Here is a 20,758-nt window from a genome sequence, read left to right as displayed (position 1 = left end):
AACATGAAGCAACTTCGACACATATGAACATCTTCACTTGCACTGCACAAAATTGTAGCCCGTGACGAGTTCTAGATATTCCTTTCAAATACAGTTCTACTTTTTGGAAGTTCGTGGTCATGGATTTTTTCAGCTGCCGGTTATATAATGATATACTCCATTATCATAAGAATAAGGATCAGACAATAACATGGATTAAACCGTGTCTTAGAAAGTCATGAAAATTTATTGTTGTGCAGCGACAGGCAAACATTTTTTTCAGAACTGTAGGAGAATTTCACAGTGATTTTAAATAAAATTAGACAGATGATTCAGAGAATCGCCACTAACAAGAGGAAAGTAATTCCCGTATCTACCAAGTTAATAATTCAATAACATTTCTGGCTACTGTGGATAGTACTTTAAAGTTTCCGGGTCTGCTATTTTCTTACCGATAAGTAGAATTATCGAAGTATTAACTCAGGTGTTGAAAGAATATGTGAAAGCAAGTACAACATATTCTATTTATACAGGAATTCGAATAATATATGAAAACAAAAGAAAAGCTGAAGAAAGCAGTCTTCTTGGATTTGGCACCGTGTATATGTAGTGTTAACCGAGGTTTCGGAGGAACGTATCGCCTCCAGACTGCTTTTACCGGTTCTCCCGGTCTCTCCGCTTGCGGATTTCTTATATTTTTCCTTCTACCCTGAAGATGGAGGCGATACGTTCCTCCGAAACCTCGGTTAACACTACATATACACGGTGCCAAATCCCAGAAGACTGCTTTCTTCATAGTCAAGGCCGTGAAACCCTCAAATCTTACAAAAGAAAAAATGTGTAAGATCTGAGGTTTCCACGGCGGTGACTATGAAGATAACAGTCTTCTGGGATATGGCGCCGTGCAGACATTGTGTTAACCGGCATTTCGGAGGAACGTATCGCCTCCATCTTCAAGGTAGAAGAAAAAAGAAAATTCTTCTACCATGAAGATGGAGGCGATATGTTCCTCCGAATTCACTTACAATTCGGACCCATCTATCCTTCAGATTGTGGTTTTCAGGGTTGTGGCTCTATACAGTCTTGTAGATGAACACGCACGTTTCGGAGGAGCATACAACCTCTGTCTTCAGGTTCGCACCGTGTAGTCTTGGTGACGGATACAAACATTTCGGAGGGATATGCAGCATCCGGAAGACCCGGAAGATGGAAGCAGCATCTTCCTGCGAAAAGTCTGTACCCAATGAACTGTTGTGGGTATTCCTTTAGCATCAGATCGTGTTTTATATTCTTAATTTCCCTGTTGAAACCTTTCCTATCCTTACATATACACTACACTCCCAATCAATCACAGGCGGATTATCCGAGGGCTTAGTTTAGAAAACTGAATAGTGTGCCCAATGTCATGTGACAATCTTCCTTTTGCTCCCACTTTGGGCCATAGGGTATCCGTGAAACGCGTTGTTTCACTTCAGTTTCTTAATCCAAGACAGTCAGGAGGCCTCCTTGGACGGGAGTTCAGCCCGTCGCAAGGCGGCTACCTACACAAGCACAGAATAAACACAGAAAACTATTCACGCCTTGAGTGGGATTCGAGCTCACGACGCCAATGTTTGAACGGGCGAAGGCAGTTCATACCTCAGACCGCGCGGCCACTGTGTTCGGCCAAGTGAGAGTATTTTTTAAAAAGGATCCACCGAGAAACGAAGGGAGTTCTATTTCGCGTTTGAATGTGCTTGGAAATTCAAGAAAGTATTCTTTGTTTTGTAGATATGGCACAGGAGCTTCTCGAGAACCACGCTCTTGTTTATCAATAGTGGTGGAGCAAACTACGTTTATAAGCTTATGTGTCGTTTTATAAACCCCAATTCACAACTTCGTTGCATATTCCTCTTACTGATTATCCGGGGAAACTCATTTCCCATCCACCCGAGATAATAGAAAAACTACTGTACTTTTATCTCAATATTGAGAATTCTACATGTCCACAACGTAGGTGAATGTCATTAATAAAGTGAATAAACCTCTCTCAGACGCAAATGTAATACAGAGAGCAATTAACACACAGATACATGAACACGACACAGTGGTAGCTCAAGGATTACCTCTGCACTTAAACCGGACAAGCTCCTCTCGACTACATATTGATTATCGTCAACCAGCCGATTCCTTAGGAAAGTTTTCAAGTTGTCAGAAGCACTGTGCAGTTTTCAGCAACACACGGTTGCTAAATGTTGCGCATTCATTACCGGGTATGGCCGGAAACCTCAACCTCTGTAACTTCTTCATGAAGTAGAAACTAATTTCCAACGTGACAGAACACTACTTTGCAAGTAACACAAACGTATGCGATCTTCATGTTGTCTGTGTCCTTGTTAACCCCCCCCCATTATTAACGTTTGAATATCTGAACCAGCCTCTATGAAGCTTGGTATGTATGTATATCAAGGCACCTGAGCCCATCTCAACGGCGTACTGTATAAATCCCTCCCATCAGTCTGTGTGTCTGTATGCGGATCCCTCGTATCGTTGCTAGGCAACGGCTCGGTAAAAGCGTTACCGCGGCGACAAATACATATTCAATAGAAGAATTGTGGGAGGCATCGTTTTATATGCGGTCCGTGTCGTATTAAAGAAAGCAGGTTCTTATAACCTACCCGTGTGGAAGCGGGGTCGAATACCTCCACCGTGACCCTGAGAGCCGCAGGAGGCGACGAAAAGGGAAGTCTCAGATCTGAGACAGTAAAATATGGTCGTGAGGGTGAGCAGAATATACAAAAGACAGACTCGTCCTCTCGTCAGAGACGGCGCACCACAAAAACAAGACCGTAACTGTTAAACAGGAATAAATATCTGGTTATCAGTCCTAGATTGGGCTCGACACCAAGACTTACTGACTGACTGACCGACCGTCAGTCGCAATGTGACTTTGACTTCTTGTTATTTCAATGTTCTACTTTCATTTTAATACATACAATGATCAATAAACTGTAGTCTCATAAAACCCCGGAGTGATTTTCTGGACATTGTTTGAGAAGTGGGAAATATACGTACACCTAGACATACCGTCACTGAAAAATTAATGAGTTCAACACTGAATTTACAAGAATAGTTCAATTACAACTAGACACTATTCGCGGAACTCCTCAAATGCTTTCAGACTAATATCAGGCAGAGTGGCGGTGTTGTACACATTTGGGAGGACAACGTGGAACTTGTCTAAAATGATAAAACTTATTACGATAAGGTATCTGATCCTGGGGGAAGAATGTAATACGAGAGTAAGTCAATAAGTAAGTTACAAGTGGATATTGAATTTAAACAAATAAGAGGACTGATCTGAAAATTCTTTTATTTCTCAACATAACCTCCCTGTACATTGAGGCACTTGTCCCATCGTTTCACAAGCCCCTTAAAACCAGCAGCATAAAATTCTTTGGGCTGCTGTCGGGACCAGGCGGTGACTTCCCTTTCTACAGATTCATCGTCGGGAAAATGTTCAGCCGAAAGATGATGTTTAGGTGGGCCGAACAAATGGAAGTCGCTTGGAGCAAGGTCGGGGCTATACGGAGGATGCTCGAGGACTTCCCACTTGAAATTTCGCAGCGGGTCATTTGTCTTGTTGGTATGGGGACGCGCGTTGTCATGCAAGAGCAACACGGCTTTGGTGAGGAGTCCTGGTCGCTTCCGTTGAGCGGCCTTACAAAGTTTCCTGAGGAAGTTACAGTAGAAGTCGGCATTTACGGTTTGTCCTTGAGGCTGGAATGCGGTGAGCAGTATGCCCTCGTGATCCCAGTCACCGACTGGTTCCGACAGCAGCCCAAAGAATTTTATGCTGCTGGTTTTTAAAGGCTTGTGAAACGATGGGACAAGTGCCTCAATGTACAGAGTGATTATTTTGAGAAATAAAAGCATTTTTCAAATCAGTGCTCTTATTTGTTTAAGTTCTATATCCATTTGTAACTTGGTTATTGACTTACCTACGTACTTAATCTTCATAGTACTGAGTTCTTGTAAGATTTGAGGCTTTCACGGCGGTGACTATGAAGAAAGCAGTCTTCTGGGATTTATTCTCACGGTCTCTTCGCTTGCATATTTCTTATATTTTTTCTTCTACCCTGAAGATGGAGGCAATACGTTCCTCCGAAACGTCGGTTAACACCACATATACACGGTGCCAAATCCCAGAAGACTGCTTTCTCCATACTGAGTTATTCATTGGCTGAGTGCTTAAGAAACATGTATGTATGCGTAAGACTCCTTCAATAGTGACCACGCCTACATATGGCACTCGAGTTAAGTGACTTACGGTGTTTTGCATATCCGTTTACGTTCTAAAGTCAGTCGCTCCTACAGGCAGAAAATATAACTCTAATAACTTCCTACGGAAAACGAGGACTTGTTCTCAGGAGTTCATATTCGATTTTCGGAAAGAGATTCTTATGTTTGTTCAGTTCGTCTCTGGTTGGTTATTTTCGATATGAACTTAATAACGAATACAGAACCGAAATAACAACCAGTAAGTCTAAGCCTCCACCAATTACAGACGTTCCAACACTCCCAATGATTGATTAATTCAATTACAAAACCGTGGCAGAATGCTGAATAATTACACTGTCAAATGAAATGAATCAGTCTACCACAAACTGTTGGTCCAGATGCTGAAAGGATACAGCATGCCACGCTCCTTTGATGTCAGCTAGGTTAGAACTGATGGACGGACGATCCTCAAAATTCAGCAGATAAAAGGAATCCTCTATGTACATAATGATTTATAATCCAATTTCAAAATTGCGTAGTGAAAATAAAGGATTATTTCCCTCCCAGAATTCGCATTCAGCTTATGGCAAAAAACGCGAGTTCTAAACTAGCTGTAAGATCATAATCTTTTCTGTAGGTAGAAATGTGGACTACGTAAACTTAATTTATGATCAACGATATACGAGTAGGTCTGCCTACTAAATAAATTATGTTCGTTAAATAGTCATCATATAAATTTCTTGAGTTGTAATCGACTGGTAGGTAATGGCAAATAGCTTTGGGGCTCTTCGCCATCCATCCACTTATTTTTAGTATGTAAAATTATAAGATGTTAAATTTTACTTCCACAGATCGCCAGTAGTTCTTATGGTCCTTGTAGGAAATGTAGGCATTGTGCTTCAAAATAGGTGACGACCGCTAACTTATGTGATTATTCCGCGCACATGATTTATTTATCACAGTCTCCTAGAACTGGACCGAACAATACAGGGGGAGGGGGGGAGCGTCCCAACTTGTACCCGGAAGACACAGTATATGACAAGTATGCCAATATGGCATTTCTCTTCTTAATTTTACCGAAATAACGGTTATATCAGAACACACATACTGTACGTGGTAAATGTTATTGTAAGCTGTTCGACTTAGCCCGTCAGTGGCAACGCTATGTCTCACAGAGTGAACAGAGTCTAGGAACTCACAGACATTTTATAATAAATTATTTAGTAGACACTGAAATTATTCAAGGCAATATTTTATATCTAAGAACCCAATTTCGTTGTAAATAGGCTACTGTAGAGAACACTAACTGCACAATGTTTTTTCCTCGAAAATACCGTATAAGTTGTACATGTGCCCCGCAGAAAATAGCTGAGGAGACTACAACATTCAGTTACCAGAGGATGATGTGTCAACGGAGGGAGTAACTGTGACTTTCTTAGGTCACATGTTACAGGTAGTAATGACGCCATCCTCTACGAGGTTGGCCGAACTACGGCTGTCTTTGGTGGGGACGCATCATGGACCAGGGATGTGTCGGGGCACAGCCTTGGGACACATCCTCGTGGTCCCGCTGGGCAACGGCAGTTTCGGGGTCTGGATTAGTATGACCAACCGGGACTGGTGGCTAAGTTCCCATAAAGGGCAATGGCATTACGACCGGAGCCTCCCACATGGCGGCATAATGACTCTTGGGTATCACTACGGTCTACCCGGGACGAATGCGGGAGAGCACTCGTATGGGGGTAGGTTCGGCTATTTGAGCTGTCTCCCTAGAATACCGTTACCAGAGTATGTGGGCAAAATAATCATCAAGCCAATCACATCCTACTTCCTTAAGATGCTAAATGTGTGCCTCACAAGACGTCGCCGATGCGTACAGAATGTCTGGAGGTAAATATTCAATAATTCTAATCACACGCAGGCATTCAATCGCAAGAAAGGGTTTAAGACGTTAAAAACAAGCGACAGTAGTAAGAAACCAGTATATGCAGGTAGATCTGTGGACAAACTGTTTTACATTCAAAGCTATTCTCCCTGCCACAATGTACGGACACTGGACGAGAACAAAAGGAGGATCTTGGGCAAATTGGGGCATCGCTGCGTTAACAGTTTAAAGCACAGTGGTTGTTATATACACCACATGTTATTAACATTAACATTCTGCATTACGCCCATGTAATGCATTTGTGTGTTACGTATGATTCTCAGAACAAACAGTGCTTATTCCCTACACAGCACTAATCAGCTGTCCTTTGTAATGTAGACGTATTGTGTTTTCTGTACGGTAGAAATTGAATTGTTAAGTATTATTTCGACAAATCTGAGGCTTCAGAGTTTTAAACGAATGTATCAGGAACATACTGGCATACTATTATAAACACGCAGAACTTACGGAGGTCCAACAAGGCATATCTGCTTGGTTAGACATTCCTTGCACCGTAATACTCGCTTTAGGGCCCATTAAATGCAGCTTACTGCAGCCTGTAACTGAAGCAATAAAGCATAAACTTGATTTAAATAGATTCCTGGAAAAATAAAATCTCGGATCTTACAGAGTGAAGAGTATGGTTTAATAGGAACAAATTACTACATTCAGCGATAATAAGCCTATACGTACGGCCGATTGTATACATTATTGTGGTATACGAGTATCATGCTTGCTCTTAATGTATCATTTTCATCATCGCAAACGTGAATAAATAACATGGGCTGAAATGGTTATGCCCATTTAAATGCCAAAGAACTTTCTCTGGTGTTTCTATTCACTTCACTAGTAAAGTAAAGCAAGTAAAGGTATCCCTGTAACAGGCCGTGGAGGCCCATAGGGTTGTGAGATGTTGAGGTTCCCACATTATCTAGACAATCGGTTCAGATATGGCGGTAAAGTTGTCAGCCTTACGCGCCGGCCGCCCTTTACCCCCAAGAATATTTCAAGAATATTCCTGGTACTCATTTCTGTTAGAGGGTGAGTCGACCCCACGGCTATAGTGCAGCTGGAAGGATTAGGTCAATTGGAAAAAATCCAATGATTTCATCGGGACTTGAACCCGCGACCTTCAGGCTTGTATCATAGTGCCTCAACCAACTACGCTACCGCGTGCCCCTTCACTCGTGTGGCGGTAAAACTATCCGCAGAGAGCAAGCTGATACTTGTACAATGATCATTCAATGGCCTGTCTACTCGTATGTGAATGTTGACCAGTAACCAACTTGAATGGCAACGCTCTAAGACGAAATATGAGGCTAAGCTACCGAGAAATGTTGGTGAAATCATTTCAGAAAGAGAAAGGAAATTATGGGAGAAATGTTTCATATTCTTTCACAGTACAATCAAGAATTTCTCGGACTCCACGTACGAGAGTTTGGTTTCAGCACCAACCAAGCTTCTTTCCCAGTAATCATTGTGAGGCCGGTTGCTGTACCTGCATGTCCACAAACATCACAACCATAAGAATTCTAACTCCAACATCCGCTAGTTTAAACTTAGCACGAACATTTCCAAGGTCTGGTCAAGTGGGATTTGTGGTGGACAAGGTGGCGTTGGGGCAGGTTTTCTCGGAGTACTTTGGTTTCCACTGCCAATCTTCATTCCACCAATTGCTCCACAATCACCCTCACCTATCATCTGGGGCTGGTACAATAGGCCAGAAATGGCCGCAGTACAAGCGACTTAGTCCCACCCCACTAGCAATTATAAAAAAAAAATAGTATGAACATCACGTCATTGAAGATCAGAGATCTCAGCGCTACAGTCACGGTCCTAATATGGTGGCAATGTCAATCCGGCCTACTGCAGCACATTTTTAAAACACCTTGTTCTATTATAGCGGTCTCGCCGCGATTGTGTCTTCATACTCGCAAGCTGTTATTTACCCGCCATCTGTGAGCAATGTGGGAACTTATTCAGTCGTGTCGAATATACCATGGCTCAGTCGGATACACAAGCAACAGTTAATTGGAACAAACGCGTTTTTTTCCTTGCTTTAAATACATACTTTTAAGCGCTGGAAACGAGCCAATGCAATTCTACGCCTCAGCAACACAGGCTGTTAAATATCTGGCAGTATCCTTCAGTTTGGCTAGGTTTTCTGTCTTTTATATTTTCTCTCTACATTTTTATGTTCTACATTCCTCAGGATTTCTGAAATTCACTTTCAATTTTATTGACTGTTCTTAAAATCATGTACAAGCTTGACACCATAAAATAAGAAAAAATAAAAATCAGTTTCTTTGCAATCAACCACTTCCATTTCTGATTTAAAAATACACTGACCACAGCTTAGTTTTATCTGGTAGTCATACCCACACCTACCAGTGCTCTGTAGGTTTCAACACTGACATTAAAACCGAGCAAGGGAGCATGGCCACGCCATAGCTCAAGCGGTTAGTCGCTGTCTTCCCACCGCGGCGGGCCGGGTTCGATCCCGGGTCTGGTCAAGTGGGATTTGTGGTGGACAAAGTGGCGCTGGGGAGGATTTTCTCCGAGTACTTCAGTTTCCCCTGCCAATTTTCATTCCACCAAATTCTCCATCATCATAATCACCTGGGGCAGGCTACAATAGGCCAATCAGTGTCCACCGCGCTGAGTGGACCCAGTTGGACTCCACCCCCACTAAGAGAAGTAAAGAAAAAAAAAGCATAATGGCAAGGCAAACATGTATTTAGAAAAATAACAGCTTTTAACCTTAATAACCAGTGTCATTTCTGAAACAAGAATCATAATTGGGGATTTATGAGCTCAAGTACAAATAGCAAAGATGAGGAAGTTCACATCTTTGAACCTATTCAACAATTCAATGGCATGCCAAGCCATCTAACCCTCAATTCCCATACAGGTCTTTAAATCAAAACATTAAGAATACACGTGGGCAAGGTAAAGCTACTGAACTTATGTATGAGTTTAGGTTGGGTGTGGGAAGAGGGGAGGGGTGACATCTAAGAGCAATTCATGTTAAATGAAACAATGTCACAAGACAACAAGTATATATGGAGCCAGATTAAAACGGATAATAGAAACAACAAAATTACATTTCCTACCTGAATTATATATTCTCACTGCACTTTAGATGGCAAAATGTGAGGCGGAAGACTGATCTCAAGCTGAATCTAAATCTAAAAATAAGAGTGTTTCTGCCTGACGAAAATCGCCCATGAAACCCTAGCAAAACTGTGGTCTAGTATTTACTCTCAAAGCAATAAATCAAGGATCTGTTTTACTATTCTGATTACGTCTGACAGATGTCGTCTAAGTACTTTACAGAAAAATTCTAAAGAGCATTTAATTCCACAGTGAGAAACGCCATGAATATTTTGCAATACTGTATAACATATTCAGGATATGAACAAGTAACATCACTTTCACTGATGGCTGATACTGGGATAATTTTTTTACACATATCTCTTGCCTGAATCCTTTTGTTATTCTCTCTCACAACTGTGGTTTGACACTAGTTCTGGGTAGCTACCATCTACTGAGGGCATCATGGCTGTACTTTACCTTGCCAATAAACTACATGACTCAAGAGAAATTAATAAAAGATTGGGCAAGGTTTCAAGAGATGCTAAATTGTTGAAGGTCAGCTGTTCATTTTGGTGACTCATTCAAACTGACACTATTGATAAGACACCTGTACCCTTTGTCTATGTATAAGACTTGATTATCAATGGATATTAATTCATTACTGTTGTGACTTAAATAAAAAAAGTATGTGGGCATAAGGTAAAGTTAATGTTCCAGGTACCTGAGACCAATGTGTTAATGGCAAGCAAGGGTAAAGCAGTCATTCTGTTCAAACACCACACCATGAAACTACGATGGGGTACCCAAAAGAAACCGAACTAATTTTTTTGTGGGCAGAGCTTTTGTAGTACCGCGTTTTGCCGCTATGAGCGCATAGAGGCCGACTACCGTTGCTTCAGAAGGTAAGGACTAGTTTCGGCAGAGTTTATAGTGACAACTGTTTTGTGTGATCGTCGTTTTTGCAATGGCCCGAACACATGAAAATGTTGAAAAAATTCGTGAAATCATCAAGGAAGATCGACGACGGACCATTGAAGAAATTGTGGAGCTGTCGGGAGTGACTTGGAGCTCAGTTCAGCGAATTTTGACAGAAGATTTGGGAATGAAAAGGGTGGCTGCGAAATTCGTGCCACGACTGCTGACTGCTGAACAAAAACAAGGTCGCGTGGAAGCATGCTGTGCTTTGAAAGAAGAGTCCCGAAATGATCAAAACTTTTTTTCAGCGTTTTGCTGATGTTGCTGAGGTGAAGGAAAAAAACGACGGAGGCGCTGTCAAGCATCTCAAAAGATGAATTTAGACAATGTTTTGAAAAATGGAATAAAAGACTAGACAAGTGTATTAGTGTAAGTGGAGAGTACTTTGAAGGAGACTGAAGGTTTGTGTTTAAAATTTGAATAAATAAGTTTAAAAAAAATAAGTTCGGTTTCTTTTGGGTACCCCCTCGTATATGGGGAAGTGGTGATAAAGCTCTATACTCCTTGTTTCAGCACAAAGAAGTGAATGGTCAGCTTCATGCTATGGCTACTTTATACCAGCTCCAACAGCCAGTCTGGACATGGCAGCAAACAGAAAAATCCCTCCCCAGATTAAATCAAGTCTTAGTCTGTTAACCCTTATTGCCAAGGAACAGGGATTAAACAACTTGGCTACTACAGTTGCTGGTGGCTAGGAGTAATGGTATTTGTATAAAAATATATGACCTTAGGCCTGATTGACCTCGAACATTCATGGTCACAATAGTGTGACACACAGACAACAGTCATGATGCTGACAGACCCGTTCATTTAAATGGCCCTTAAATTACATCTTCCTAAGCACAGAAACCCGCCATTCAAACTTAATATGGTCTCTTGTGTTAGGTGCAGAAAATGGCACTGTTCAAGAAAAAGTGTCATCAAAAACTGAACCCATGTATTTCACATGCTAAGGAGGCAATTCTTCACAAAGACAATATTCCTACCACCCACACACCCTGCACTAAGAGAATCTGAGATGGTGCACACATTGCACACTACAAATTATTTGCTTCCTCCTTAAATGAGACCCCTTCCTGCAGCATCAGCCAGCCTTGAAAGAAAAATATCTATCTCAGTCAAGAAATGACGACAGATCCCCCTAACCCACATCGGTTTAATTTCTGACTGAGATGTTATTATTCCTTTATCTGCAGCTGAGAATTAATTCTGACAAAACTGTTTAGACATTCAACAGGATTCCCTGTAAGAAAAACCATCGCAGTGCAATACATACATAGGACAGAACAAAACAGAAAACTGTAGACATACATCCTTGCCCAAAGAAGGATCTGAACCTCTTATTGGTGATTTTGTTTTATCAAACTAAAATAAATATTTTCCATCAGCAGGTTCATATTCAACTGTAGCTGAACAAATTCTGCCATTATCAAATGACATGCATTTAGACAACACACTGGTTTTCAAACAGAGAAGAACAATGACTCTCAATTAAATGAAACGCAATTCTCTAATTTAGTTGCTTGTAACATAAAAGTAAAAAAAAGTAAAGTAAAGCTATCCCTGTACCAGGCCGTAAAGGCCCATAGGGTTGTGAGATGTTCAGGGTCCCACACTATCTAGACATTCAGCTCAAAGATGGAGGTAAGGATGTAAGCCTTGCGCACTGGCCGCGCTTTACTCCCCAGGAAAATTATTTAATTAATTCCTGGTACTCATTTCTGTAGAGGCTGAGTAAACCCCAGGGCCTATTGCGGCTGGAAGGCTTAGGTCAACTGAAAAAATCCAATGACCTCATCGGGACTTGAACCCGCGACCTTCCAGCTTGTAGCATAGCCCCTCAATCAACCACGCTACCGCGTGCCCCCTTTGTAACATAAGGAAGACTAAATACAGAATGTAATATTGGTGCACTCCCTCCACACTTCTATGTACATGTGCACACATCCTTACGTTAAATGTGACATGCATTTCAACCTATACTGCTATGTTCTGTTACTTACACCAAAATACAAAACCCATAATATGCCCAGTAAAACAATGAGAATGAGATAGTTAACCAGTATACTTCGGGCTTCCTTGCTGTCCACTGCCATGGCTAAGACCACAGACGTGTTCCTTGCTCACTCTGTAGCAACCAACTGCCAAGTCCTCAAAACTCCAAAGTTAGTTTCAAGTGCCTCATAACATAGTCAAGTTACTTATAGCAAGTCTCTGAAGCATCCAAACAAGTCTGAAGTATATTTATGACCTCCTACATGCTCTTAAAGTGTGTAGCTGAACATGTGCAGCTTATGTAACATTTTTTCTTCTAACAACTTCATCTGGAACGTGGAAATTATGGTATTTACTCTCTGCATTATTTTATCCAGACAAACCACAGCATATTTATTGGAGTTTATATTACAACAAAGGTGAATTCTTTCATTTTAATCTTGAATTAAACATCTCAAAAATTAAGATAAACTGTGCACAAATGGAGAAATATGACACAGGATATAACACACAGTAGCACAGTTGGTTGAGTCACTATGCTTCAAGCAGAAGATTGCAGGATTGAGACCTGATGAGGTGGATATTTTTCGATTTACCTGATCCTTCCAGCCTCACTATGGCCCCGGGGACAACTCAGACTCTAAAGAAAAGAGTACCAGGAATCTTCCTGGGGGGTAAAGGGCAGCCAACACGTAAGGCTGACAACCTTACCATCATCTGTGAGCCAACTGTTTAGAGAAAATGTGGGAGCCTCAATGTTTTACAACCCTATGGGCCTTCACAGCCTGTTAGAGCTTTACCTTTTACCTACAAGAAAATGCTACATAACACGTTGACAACACCACTATACTTAACATTTTGTAAACAACACTTAATTTGCTTAACCACATCATCAAAATGACCAGCTATATAGTTATAGTTAGTGTATTATAGGTTATTTAATGATATATGAAATGATGAGGTTAAATAGTATCAATGACGATCACTAAAAGCACTCAGTCAAAAGGAATGTCTAAAGAGACATCGCCTATTTGAATGTACTAACCAAACAGCTGACCAGATAAACTGAGAAAGAACACACAAAATAATGTCAGTCTAATTCCTGGTCAATGTTCTAGGAAGGAATCTGAACACAAGTTACACATGTTATTACGGAGCTGACTTGCACAGTAAAATTAATATGAATCATTCTCTAATGGAACAGCCTAAATCCAACAGCCAATGTGCTAAAATAATTGATAATTCTTTTTATTATCATTATTATTATTCCCTCACTGGTTCTCCTATACCTTAAGGCATTACATCATCAAGAAAAAATATTTCCACCGTCGTTTTAAAAAGAATCCTTCTGATTACTTTTACGACAGGTTCGCCTATTATCGAAAACTAGTTAAAAATACCATCAAGCCCAACAGGCTTAGGTGGTTGAAGTCAGTTGATAACAATTTAAAGTCACAGCCCCAACATTTCTGGAAATATGTATCTAATTTCAGAAAACATAGATCCGGTTCCATTCATCTAGAAATTGATGGTACACACCTAGCTCAGCCCGAAACTGTTGCTGATGCATTCGCTAAGCACTTTCAATCTGTATACAATAACCACTGCTGCAAGGTCATTCACCCTGTCTCGCAATCTTCTGAATTTTTATCCCTTGCCCCCATTTCTGATGCTGATGTCTACAAAGCCATCAAGAGACTAAAACCATCAAAATCTGCTGGCCTTGACAGTATTCCTGGTTTTATCATCAAAGGTTGTGCAGGTATTTTTATTCCTATACTTATGCATATATTTAACTTGAGCCTGACGCAGCAGTATTTTCCTGCTGCATGGAAAGAATCTGCTGTTGTACCAGTATTTAAAAGAGGCAATCATGCCACTGTGAGCAACTACAGGCCTGTTTCTATTATCAGTAATTTCTCTAAATTGTTTGAATTCATTATTCATGATCATGTTTCTCATTTCGCTAAATTTAATTCCAACCAACATGGCTTTACCAGAACTAAATCTACAGTTACCAATTTGGTGACGTTTCTCGACTTCTTGACGCCTGTTGTCCGCGGTCAGCGTCAAGCTGATGCCGTCTATTTTGATCTTTCTAATGCTTTTAACCTCGTCCCTCACAATATGCTCTTGCATAAATTAAGCTCCTTCGGATTCTCTGATGCTTATGTTAGCTGGTTTCGCAGTTACTTAACCAACAGACAATCCAGGGTTCGCGTTTCTGGCACTCTCACTGCCTTTTCACGTAACGTCCGGGGTGCCGCAAGGCTCTGTTCTGGGGCCTTTTCTTTTCAGTGTATTTGTAAATGACCTATGTGACTCCGTTAACTACTGTAAATTTCTAATTTTTGCCGATGATCTAAAAATTCTCCACATTATTAACTCTCCTCATGATTGCCTCTTACTTCAATCTGACATTAGTTCCCTAAGCGACTGGTGCACTGCTAACTCCATGAAACTTAATACTGCTAAAACGCGTGTTGTATCATACACAAGAAAAACAAATTTTCTGAGCTACGAGTATCAGCTTTGTCATGATATCATTACACGCACAAGCAGTATTAAGGACCTGGGTGTTTTCTTTGATTCAAAGTTACATTTTCATACACATGTTAATTACATATTTTCTGAATGCATAAAGCTTTTAGGCCTTATTCGCTCCGTTACCTACAGGTTTTCCTCCATGGAGAGTCTGTATGTACTATATTTTACTTTAGTCAGGTCCAAGTTGGAATATGCCTCAGTAGTTTGGAACTCCATCACCTCGACTGATGCCAATAAGCTTGAGCGCATCCAGCAGAAGTTTGCGTCCGTCTGTTTTTATCGTTTTTTTCCCTCATATTTCATATAATTATGCTTATGCTTTAGAGAAATTAAGTCTGCAATCTTTACATAAACGGAGACATCACCTTGATGCACTTTTTCTTGTTCAGGTCTTTCGTGGTCTTAAATCCTGCGCTTCTCTTTTGGAAAATGTTAGCCTTCGTGTTCCTCCCAGCAATATTAGGGACTTCTCATTGTTTGGTGTTTGTCCCTCTAATAAACACTGTCCTTCTGCTCGGTGCGCCTATGCTGCCAACGCGGTGGGTAAAGATCTAGACATATTTGCAATCAGAACAGTTTCTGTCAATGACACTGAACCTAAAATTGTTAATAATATTTGTTAATGATACTCTTAATATTACTTCTGTGTATGTGGTCTTATTTTGTTGTTCTCTCCTGTTAACGTTAACTTTATTTTTCTTGGCATTATTATTAATCTATTGTCATTATGTAGACTCTCAAATTTTGTATTTGTTTTTTAATTATTTTTATGTAATTCTATGTACTCATGCTAACCTTTTAATTGGCCTCTGTGCTGTTAAGTTGTACGTAATTAAACATGAATTGAATTGATTTAAATTAGGATGTTGAGCTGCCACACGAATAAATAAGAATTAATTGGGTTATTATTATTATTATTATTATTATTATTATTATTATTATTATTAATAAAAATCGTTAATAATATTTGTTAATGATACTCTTAATATTACTTCTGTGTATGTGGTCTTATTTTGTTGTTCTCTCCTGTTAACGTTAACTTTATTTTTCTTGGCATTATTATTAATCTATTGTCATTATGTAGACTCTCAAATTTTGTATTTGTTTTTTAATTATTTTTATGTAATTCTATGTACTCATGCTAACCTTTTAATTGGCCTCTGTGCTGTTAAGTTGTACGTAATTAAACATGAATTGAATTGATTTAAATTAGGATGTTGAGCTGCCACACGAATAAATAAGAATTAATTGGGTTATTATTATTATTATTAACTTCTATGTGTGTATGTATGTGTATTGTCCTTTCTCATCACATAATGGAATAACCATTCGAAATGTACTTATTTTATTTTTCTCGCCTGTTAAGGCTAAATTATTTTATTTTTTTTTTTTTTTTTTCTTGGAATTGTTACTAATTTATTGATATTGTATAGACTGTCATATTTTTTATTTTGCTCTTTAATTTTTGTGTATTTCTATGTACTCGTGCTAACTTTGTAATTGGCCACTGTGCTGTTAAGTTTGCACATAAATAAACACGAATTGAATTGAATTATTATTATTATTATTATTATTATTATTATTATTATTTAACTGCAAATTGGGTTTCATCCAGTGGCAGTGGTACTACAGTAAGACAACTGACAAATAACACACATAAACACGTTCAAACAAAACACAGCACACAAACATTAGTAGAAAAGTGAAACATATTATATAATAAACTAACAGTAATGAGTGTGTAATGTCATGTTCTCACAGGCTTAGCTCAATGGTGATCTCTGTTATTATACAGCTACCTTAATTATACAAATCATATAGACTTGAAAGGATTCTGACAATGGTGTATACTGTACTTCTTTTGGCTTGTTTTGGACTTCATCCATCGTCTGGTATGTAAAAGACAAAAGACCACGACGTTTTGGAGCCTGGTTGCATGATTCTTTATTCACACAGATTAGGCACGCATTATCCAAGTTTTTACTTCCGTTTTTAACTGAATTATTGGAATTTAATCTATTCTTCTATTTTTTATATTGTTGACATGTGCATGCTTGGCACAAATTTTCTGTCACGTCTTTTACTGTGATTTTATTCTTATCGCCCACTGATGGAACCGGTTGTCGGTTGTTCATAGGTTGTTTGCTACAGACTTGGTTTTGCCCAGTGACTGAGACTAGCTCTTTCTAATGGCCCCAACTGAGTAGGTTTATCCTCCCCTACCGACCTGAAGATGGAGACAGATCCAGTCTCCGAAACGTCGTGGTCTTTTGTCTTTTACATACCAGACGATGGATGAAGTACACAAATCATGATCTCTCTACCATTTGTAGGAACTATCAGCTCGAACCAGTATACTTGATGTGGAATACTGAAAAGGTACAAACAATCCTGATAAAGTCTTCATGTTCTTCCTTACTTTCAAAAGTGGATGCCATGATTACTGCCTTTCAAATCCCTCCCAACTGGTCTTCCTTAGCCTTCCTCAATAATCTGTCACTGAACAATACACATCAATTCATCATAATCATTACTATTCAAGATCATTTTGTCTGTAACAAGCAAATTCTATATAGTTATTTATGCCCAAGAACCGAGTTATGAAGCAACATAGGGAGTTGTTAGATTTCAGCACTACATGGAAGTGAACGGTCAGCTTCAAGCTGCAACTGTGTTACCCTGAGTACTCACTAATCCACCGAGTATGAGGTTAAATGGACTCCAGATCCATTCTGGAAGTGTAAAAAAAACCCACAAAAATTCCATTGTCCCTCCTGGGAACACAATCCCAATTGTCCATCCCTTAGCAACTCACAGTTAGTTTGCTGCCTTTCTATTTTTCAGTAAGCTACTGTATATGTAACTTGTCCATAAATTCTATGAATCAAGATATCACCTTTATAAAAGCAATGGAGATTCAGTTAGCTCCCATAGTAAACATGATCAAGCCCCACTGTCTTAAACAGTGATATGCCACAATGAAGTATTAGGTACTGTGCATACAATCTTCTTATTAGATCAAAATATATCCTAATTACAGTACTCAGTGTCCTAAGATAAAAGTGACCAAAATTAAAATTGTATTAAATATTGTATTAAATAAGTCACGACTTTCTTTTAAATGTGACAGCTCTTAAAACCATCATCTTACATGATTACATGTCCAGTGATGCATCCATGAACACCACATGCTCAAATTAGACACAAGTTCCTAGTTTTCTTCTGAAAACTTGTTGCTTCTTCATTTTGATATAGGAATACCACTGCCAAGCACCCTAGCTAATCAGCAACACATCCATTAGATAGCCAGGAGGTGCTTGGTTTGAACGTATTGCATAAGTCTGGACCCTAAAAATCCAGAAGATACTTGTGAACAGCTGTGGGTGTAGTGAGGGTGGCAGATGACCACTTTTGACAAAAGGAAATGTGTGTGATACAAGAACAAAAACACCGACCAAAGTTCACCTCTGCTCTATTTACAAAATTACCATAAATACTGATTTACTATTTATCAGACATTGTCAAATGAGAATATAATTCACAAAGGACAGATCCTAAATAATAATATACACTCAATAAATATGAACACACCAACTTAGCCACATGGAATCTAATGCGTTCATGTCCAGATGACTCAGTAGGAACTGAACCAATTCCCTGTCACTATCATAATCAAACTCTGAAGTATTATCAGGCATGTCACTTCAGGAAGAACTGATATCACTTTCTGTATAACTGTAGCTTATATTCAGCTAGTTAATTCTAATTCACTATCATCTTGTAGAATGTGACACAATGTAGTCTGACAAAAGTTTACCAATGCTCTGCATGAACTTAGGCCTCCTTTTTCAAGGTCAAATAGTAAGCTATGCAAGCAAGTGGCAAACCACCATCATCAAATTTAATTCTGTCCAATAAACATTTAGACTGCAAATGATCATTTCTTCTGAGGTTTTCCAACCAAATATTATAAGCGTGTATTTTTTCGCAGAGTATGCTCCATATAACTCTAACGTCAACTCTTCCAATATAACTTCCCTAACAACAGTTTATAACAAACACAATTTACAAATCGTGAGCCTCCTCAGTCTGTGATTTTCTCCATTCTGTTAGATCCAATATTCTTGCCAGCACTTTGCCTGGAACTTCTATAATACACATTTCCTTTAATATTTGTTTTGTTTTTTTAACCAGAAGTCACAGCACTGCTCTTCCTAAGATAATGTGAAGTTTTCCAGAGCACACATAGCAGCACTACACTCAACAAATATTCATTCTGATAACTTCCCACATATACCACTTGGCATAATGGTAATTCTAAATATATCCTTTCCATTGGCTATTTTGTCATAATCTTGACATACTCCATTCAACAAAGTCTACAACATATTAATTTATTCTCCCTCCAAATCCTAATCCAACTGGGATTCAGTAGCCAGCAATATATTTCTGCCTTCATTAAGTAAACAGAAACCATGAAAATGGAAGTACAGAATATCATTAATGTCTGAATAATGCTGGGGTTTCAAAAGTACCCCGGGTTCAAACTATTATTTGGTGCTGCCAGAGAAAATGCAAATGGCAGAACTGAACAACACAGAGGAAGGGAATGAGAGAGCAAAAAATAAATAAATAAAATAAAATAAAATAAAAATAAGAGTGAGGGTAATTAGAGGAGAGAGAACACGAAAAAAGTGTGAAAGTATAAAAATAACATAAAGAGGAGCATACACAAAAAAAAAATAAAAAAAAAAAACAAAACTTTTCATTAATTATTTATTTCTCTGGGCCAAAAACTTCCAAGCTGTGGGGACTTCATAAACAACTTCAGTGTCACTTTAAATACAAATGTCAACTTCATCCAAACAAATGCTGCAAGATTACAAACTATATCTATTACTCTGTGCGATCTCTGAACTGGAATTATGGTTCAGAAGCATATACAGCAAACACATTCGAGCCTTTCTCAGTGTGAAAAATGTATTTTAAGCATTTCATCAGTAGGTGTTATCACCGGATTATGTTCTGTCTTTACATGACAATGTTTTCCAGGTACAAAATTTAATATCATTACTGGTGAGGCCAAAACAGCTACAAGCTTACCAGCACATGATTGGCATTACTTCTCATTCTGCAATGAAGCAACAATTGCCAGAACTCTACTTCATTTATTTCTGGGGCAATCTGATTCAAGAGCTGTGGGCCCAAGATGTGCAGTGTTACAACATGTGTAGATGATGTGACACCATAATGCATTGCCATACAAATAAGAATAAAGTACCATGGTCTTGGAGAGTATGCCAGACACTAAGAGAGACACTATATGAGTAGTAATGTTGGCTTCAACTGCAGAAATGTATTAACATAGGAACTGAAACCAGTAGCCTGGGCTCAAGTTGTATTCTGCAACTGTGAAAATAACAGCTTCTCAAGCAGGATTCTGCTTCATGGGGTTATACAGGATGTCCCAGGAGGAATGGACCAAACTTCGGGAGGGTGTTCCTTATGTTAAAGTATGCCGATATAACCCAAAACACCTATGTCCAAAGTTGAACGGTTACGGAGATAATGGCCCGAGAAAAGTGTGGTCTTCTTGCAGGTCCACGCACTGTGGACAGTCAGCTGTGACTGTTATCTGTTTGTACTTGAGTGTGGTGATGTCACACTAGCCGTGATCTCATGCGCAACCTACAGATTACGTTGCAGCGGGGTCGTGAATGGGTGGTAAATTAGTTGTGTGATGAGTTGCTGAAATGCCTCTTGTGTTTTCACACGTGGAATATTGTGATATGCATTTTGTGTGTGGATTTTGCGGTCGCAATGCACGTGCTGCTGTTTAAGAATACCAAAGGCGTTTTCCCGATCGAAGGATTCCATCTCGAAGTGTATTTACGCGAATTCACCAGACATTGCGTGATACTGGTTCTCTTGCAAGTGTTTCTGTGCACTCTGAAAGGCAGGATGTACGAATGATAGACACAC

The 20,758-nt window shown here is 39.3% G+C and overlaps 1 protein-coding gene across 2 annotated transcripts in view; it reads right to left on the bottom strand.

The window, feature by feature from the left end:
- Nucleotides 1–20,758, bottom strand: part of LOC111865374 (ligand of Numb protein X 2) — a 597,517-nt gene that overhangs the window by 571,825 nt on the left and 4,934 nt on the right. The window contains exon 1 of one of the 2 annotated variants that reach the window (XM_023853345.2): nucleotides 12,238–12,363. The exons of the other annotated variant lie outside the window; for it this stretch is intronic. The gene's annotated coding sequence lies outside the window, so the exon portion shown is untranslated. Of the gene's footprint in view, nucleotides 1–12,237; nucleotides 12,364–20,758 lie in introns of those variants that run through there. 2 annotated transcript variants of the gene reach the window in all.

The sequence above is a fragment of the Cryptotermes secundus genome, unplaced genomic scaffold (assembly GCF_002891405.2).
Source record: "Cryptotermes secundus unplaced genomic scaffold, Csec_1.0 scaffold164, whole genome shotgun sequence".
Taxonomy (NCBI): domain Eukaryota; kingdom Metazoa; phylum Arthropoda; class Insecta; order Blattodea; family Kalotermitidae; genus Cryptotermes; species Cryptotermes secundus.
This window is presented reverse-complemented; position numbering and strand designations above follow the sequence as displayed.